This window comes from Eucalyptus grandis, chromosome 10, assembly GCF_016545825.1.
Source record: "Eucalyptus grandis isolate ANBG69807.140 chromosome 10, ASM1654582v1, whole genome shotgun sequence".
Classification (NCBI taxonomy): Eukaryota; Viridiplantae; Streptophyta; class Magnoliopsida; order Myrtales; family Myrtaceae; genus Eucalyptus; species Eucalyptus grandis.
In genome coordinates, this window is record NC_052621.1 from 15,072,410 (window position 1) to 15,077,957 (window position 5,548).

Consider the following 5,548-nt stretch of genomic DNA (forward strand, 5'->3'; position numbering starts at 1 on the left):
TTTTTTTTGACAACCGGAAATATATATATATTTTGGTATTTAAAAAATTGAGAAAATCCGGAAAATTAGAAAAATAATAATTGGGACGTGGGAAAACCATTGGGGAGGCTATTTTATGACACAAACAAAATTTAGGAAGAAGAATGGATTCAATCGGAAAAGAAATGATCGGTGAAGTTGCAATCGGACCATGGTCGGTCGGCCTCGATCGATCCATGATCGATCCGCATGGTGCAGGGATTGATCCCGCTCGACCGGGACCGATCCATGAACCGATCGGATCGATCCACACGGCCGAGGCGGTCGGCCACGATCGATCCGCATGGTGCAAGGATCGATCCCGCTCGACCGGGACCGATCCATGATTGATCCATGCACCAATCGGATTGATCCACATGGCCGAGGCCTTCAACCATGATCGATCCCGCTCGACTGGGATCGATCCATGATCGATCCGCACGGTGCATGGATTGATCCACATGGCCGAGGCCCTCGACCACGATCGATCCATGATCTATCCGCATGGTGCATGGATCGATCCACACAATCGAGGACCTCGACCACGATCGATCCCTGTCGACCGGAACCGATCCTTGATCGATCCGGACGGTGCATCGATTGATCCACACGGCCGAGGCCCCCGACCACAATTGATCCCACTCGACTGGGATCGATCCATGATCGATCCATATGATGCATGGATCGATCCACACGGCTGAGGCCCTTGACCACGATCGATCCTTGTCGACCGGGACCGATCCTTGATCGATCCGGACGGTGCATGGATCGATCCACACGGCCGAGGCCCTCGACTACGATTGATCCCGCTTGACCGGGATCGATCCATGATCGATCCGCATGGTGCATGGATCAATCCACACGACCGAGGTCCTTGACCACGATCGATCCCGCTCGACCGGGAGCGGGATCGATCCATGATCGATCCACACGGCCGAGTTCCTCGACCACGATTGATCCCGCTCGACCGGGATCGATCCATGATCGATCCACATGGCTAAGGCCCTCGACCACGATCAATCCCGCTCGACCGGGATCTATCCATGATCGATCTGCACGGTGCATGGATTGATCCACACGACCGAGGCCCTCGACCACAATTGATCTTGCTTGATCGGGATCGATCCATGATCAATCCGCACGGTGCATGGATCGATCCACACGGCCGAGGCCCTCGACCACGATCGATCCATGATCGATCCGCACGGCCAAGACTCTCGACCAGGATCGATCCATGATCGATCCGCACGGTGCATGGACCGATCCACACGACCGAGGCCCTCGACCACGATCGATCCCGCTCGACCGGGATCTATCCATGATCGATCCGCACGGTGCATGGATCGATCCACACGACCGAGGCCCTCGACCACGATCGATCCCGCTCGACGGGATCGATCCATGATCGATCCGCACGGTGCATGATCGATCCACACGACCGAGGCCGTCGACCATGATCAATCCATGATCAACGATCCCGCTCGATCCGCACGGTTGAGGCCCTCGACTGGGACCGATCATGCTCGACTGGGGATTGATCTGCACGGTGTAGGGACTGATCCCGCTCGATCGCAATTGATCCGCATGGTGCAGGGATTGATCCCGCTCGACTGGGATCGACCAGAGATCGATCCACGATCAATTCGCACGGTGCATGGATCAATCCGATCGATGCAAGGTCGATCTGCACGGTGCAGGGACCGATCCCGCACGACCAGGGATCGATCCACGATCGATCCGCACGGTGCAAGGACTAATCGCGCACTACCGGGGATAGATCCACACGGTGCATGGATCGATCCGATCGATGCAAGGTCGATCCGCACGGTGCTCAAGATCAATCCCGCACGACCGGGGATCGACCCATGATCGATCCGCATGGTGCAAGGGTCGATCGACCATCGTTCCCCGCGGCCGAGGCCCCTGACCATGACCGATCCCTGCTCGACTAGGATCGATCCACGTTCGATCGTGCCCGACGACACGATAGTCACATGCTTGTCTCAAAGATTAAGCCATCGACACGGCCAAGGACCTCAACCGGGATCGAAGCATGGATCGACTGACACGGTGCATGGGTCGACCGAGATCGGTCCGAATGGTGCATGGATCAACATCCGTATGGCGCATGGATCGATCCGCACGATCCAAGGTCCTCTACCACGATCGATCACAAGGCTCGACTAGTATTTCAGAGGTGAAATTCTTGGACTTATGAAAGACGAACAACTTATAAAAATTTTTGGTGCCACTTTACTTTTCACCAAAAAAAAAAAAAAACTTACCAAAAATTTCGGTAGTTGTTTTGTTTTTTTTTTAGGTCAAAATTTTTTCCTAGCAGCTAATTCGTCCCTCAACAATCGAACAATTTCGCGATCGATTCGCATGGTGAGGGGAAGGCCCGAGGATTGAAGGATCGATGCACACAGTGCGGGGATCGATCGGCATTCACCAGTGGTCATTTGCACAAAAGTCACGGCACGTTGGCCTTGTCACGACGGGACATATGTAAAGCACTCTCAAGTCATGGCAAGTAGGCCAAGCACAAGTCACCACACTCGGAGCGTTTCGATTTCCTCTCATGCCGCTTATACATCACTCAAGTCGTGGCATGTCGGCCGAACCAAGTCACATGCTCATGCTTGGAATAGCACACACATACCCTTGTGTGCATACACTCAAGTCATGGAGCGTTGGCACTCTCAAGTCATGGCGCATTGGCTGCGTAAGCCTTAGGAGATACGTAAGTGCATTCCACGCCGGGGTTCGTTGTGCCGCCGAGGACAAAGACCGAGCACCCTAAGGAGCCCGAGCCTGATCCTCGGTGTCGAGAGGGACGTCGGGCTGAGCCCGCTGTCCCCGTTGAGTTTGTTACCGATTCTCTGGTCATTCTGCTGGGCAGGATTCGACAATGATCCTTCCGCACGTTCACCTACGGAAACCTTGTTACGACTTCTCCTTCCTTTAAATGATAAGGTTCAGTGGACTTCTCATGACGTCATCACCGTTGTTGCTGCCGCAACCGCACCTGCCGAAGTTCCACCTGGGAACGTAGTTGTTGAGAGAGAGAAGCCCATGTACAAGTTGGTGGAGTAGTTCCTGAAGCTGAACTCGTCGAGGTTCATAAGAGCCGGAGACCCCAAGGCTGCAACCTTCTGGATACAAGACCTAGAGAAGGCCTTTGCACTATTGATGTGCAATGAGGAGGAGAAGGTTGTCCTGGCAGTATATCAGTTGCAGGGCAATGCAAGTACCTGGTGGAGGGCCACCAGAGGTAGAGTACCTGAAGGTGAGGTTCTGGTGTGGAACGCCTTCTTGAGAGCCTTTAATAGCAAGTATTTTTCTGATAGCGCCCGAGAGAAAAAGCTGGAGGGATTCTAGCGTCTCCGTTAAGGCATGCTGATAGTAGATCAATATGAACCTAAGTTTGCTGAGCTATCGCAGTACGCTCCAAGGCTGGTGGAAGATCCTGAAGATAGAGCTCGGAGGTTTAGAAACGACCTTCGACCAGAGCTGAAGAATTCGCTAGTGCCTTTTGACCTGAAGGATTATAACGAGCTATACGTCGTGCCTAGTTGATAGAGAGGAATCTGAACGAACAAGCCGTTGCATCTAGGTCGTGGTTTGGTTCGAATAGGGATGGAAATAGGTTTGGGAAGAAACCTATTACAGGAGGAAGGTACACTATCCCACCTAACATGAAAGGTGGGGTAGGTAAGTCAGTGCCAAGCTAGATGGGTGTGTGTCGCTTCTACGGAAGACGACACGGATCAACCCCATGCCATTTTAGGCCGGGTGCTTGTTATGAGTGTAACTAGCATGGCCACATAGCTAGGAATTGTCCCAGAAGATCGATGGGACCACAACAGTTGTCACCGCTGCCACTGATGGGTTATAATAGGGGGTTTGTGCCACATATTGCACAACAAGGTGGACATAACAAACCTCCAGCATACGGAAGAGTGTACGTCATCACTACAGGACAAGCAGAGGACTTGCCTGATGTGGTTACAGGTACTGTTTCCCTGAATGATCATGCTACTTATACTTTTTTTGACCCTGGTGCAACTCATTTGTTTATAGCTGAGCAATTTGCTAAGTTGGTAGGATTGAGTCCCGAGTTGTTGGAGTCAGTGGTTAGTATATCTACACCGTTAAAGGATAAGGTGTTGTCTATGATGGGTTGTCTTGGTTGCAAGTTAGTGATTGTTGAGTGAGAGGGAATGATAGATTTGATAGTCCTAGCCATATATGGTTTTGATGTGATAATTGGCATGGACTGGCTCACCAATCAACAAGCTAAGATGGACTGCTATCGTAAAGTAATTCGGTTTAACCCGTTAGCGGGTGAAAGTTTCGAGTTTATTGGAAGTCGAGGAGGACCCTTGATTACCTTAATCTCGTTGCTTGAGGCAACTTGTTTGTTAGATGAGGGTTGTCAAGGTTACTTAGCAACTGTCATGGATATGATAGTTGAGGAGCTAAAGATCGAAGATATCGTAGTGATTCAAGAGTTTCCAGACATGTTCCCAAAGGAATTGCCAGGTCTGCTGCCAGAAAGGGAGTTTGAGTTTGTGATTAAGTTAGCCCCCGAGATAGAGCCTATCTCTAAGGCTCCTTATTGGATGGTGTTGCCTGAGTTGAAAGAACTGAAGGTGTAGATGCAAGAGTTGTTGGCATACGTCCCAGTGCATCACCTTGGGGAGCACTAGTTCTGCTCGTGAAGAAGAAAGATGGTTCATTGCGCTTGTGTATCGACTATCGTCAACTCAATCAAGTGACGATTAAGAACAAGTATCCACTACTGAGGGTCGACGACTTGTTTGACCAATTATAGGGAACGTCGATATTCTCTAAGATTGATTTGAGGACAAGGTATCCTCAGCTGTGGATTAAAAAGGAGGCCATACCGAAGTTAGCATTTCGTGCTTGATACGGCCATTATGAGTTCACTGTAATGCCGTTTGGTTTGACAAACACCCCAGTTGCTTTCATGGATTTGATGAATCAAGTGTTCAAGGAGTATCTGGATCAGTTTGTGATCGTTTTTATCAACAACATTCTGGTGTACTTGAGAAATCCTGAGGAGCACGAAAGACATTTGAGGATGGTGCTTTAGACACTGAGGAATCATGAACTGTACACCAAGTTCAGCAAGTGCGAGTTTTGGTTTACTCATGTCACTTTCCTAGGTCATGCAATTTCAGGTGAATGAATCTCTGTGGACCCGACCAAGATCAAAGCAGTTATCAGCTGGCCAAGATCGACGATAGTGATAGAGATAAGAAGCTTTTTGGGTTTGGTAGGGTAGTACAAAAGGTTCATAGAAGGATTTTTAGTTTTAGCTTCACCGTTGACTCAACTACTGAAGAAGGAAGAAAAGTTTGTGTGGACAGATAAGTGTGAGCGTAGTTTCCAAGAGCTTAAGCAAAAGCTGACTGCCACACTAGTGTTAACAATTCCATCTGGTCCTGGAGGGTATGAGATTTATAGTGATGCGTCATTTAGAGGACTGGGATTCATGTTAATG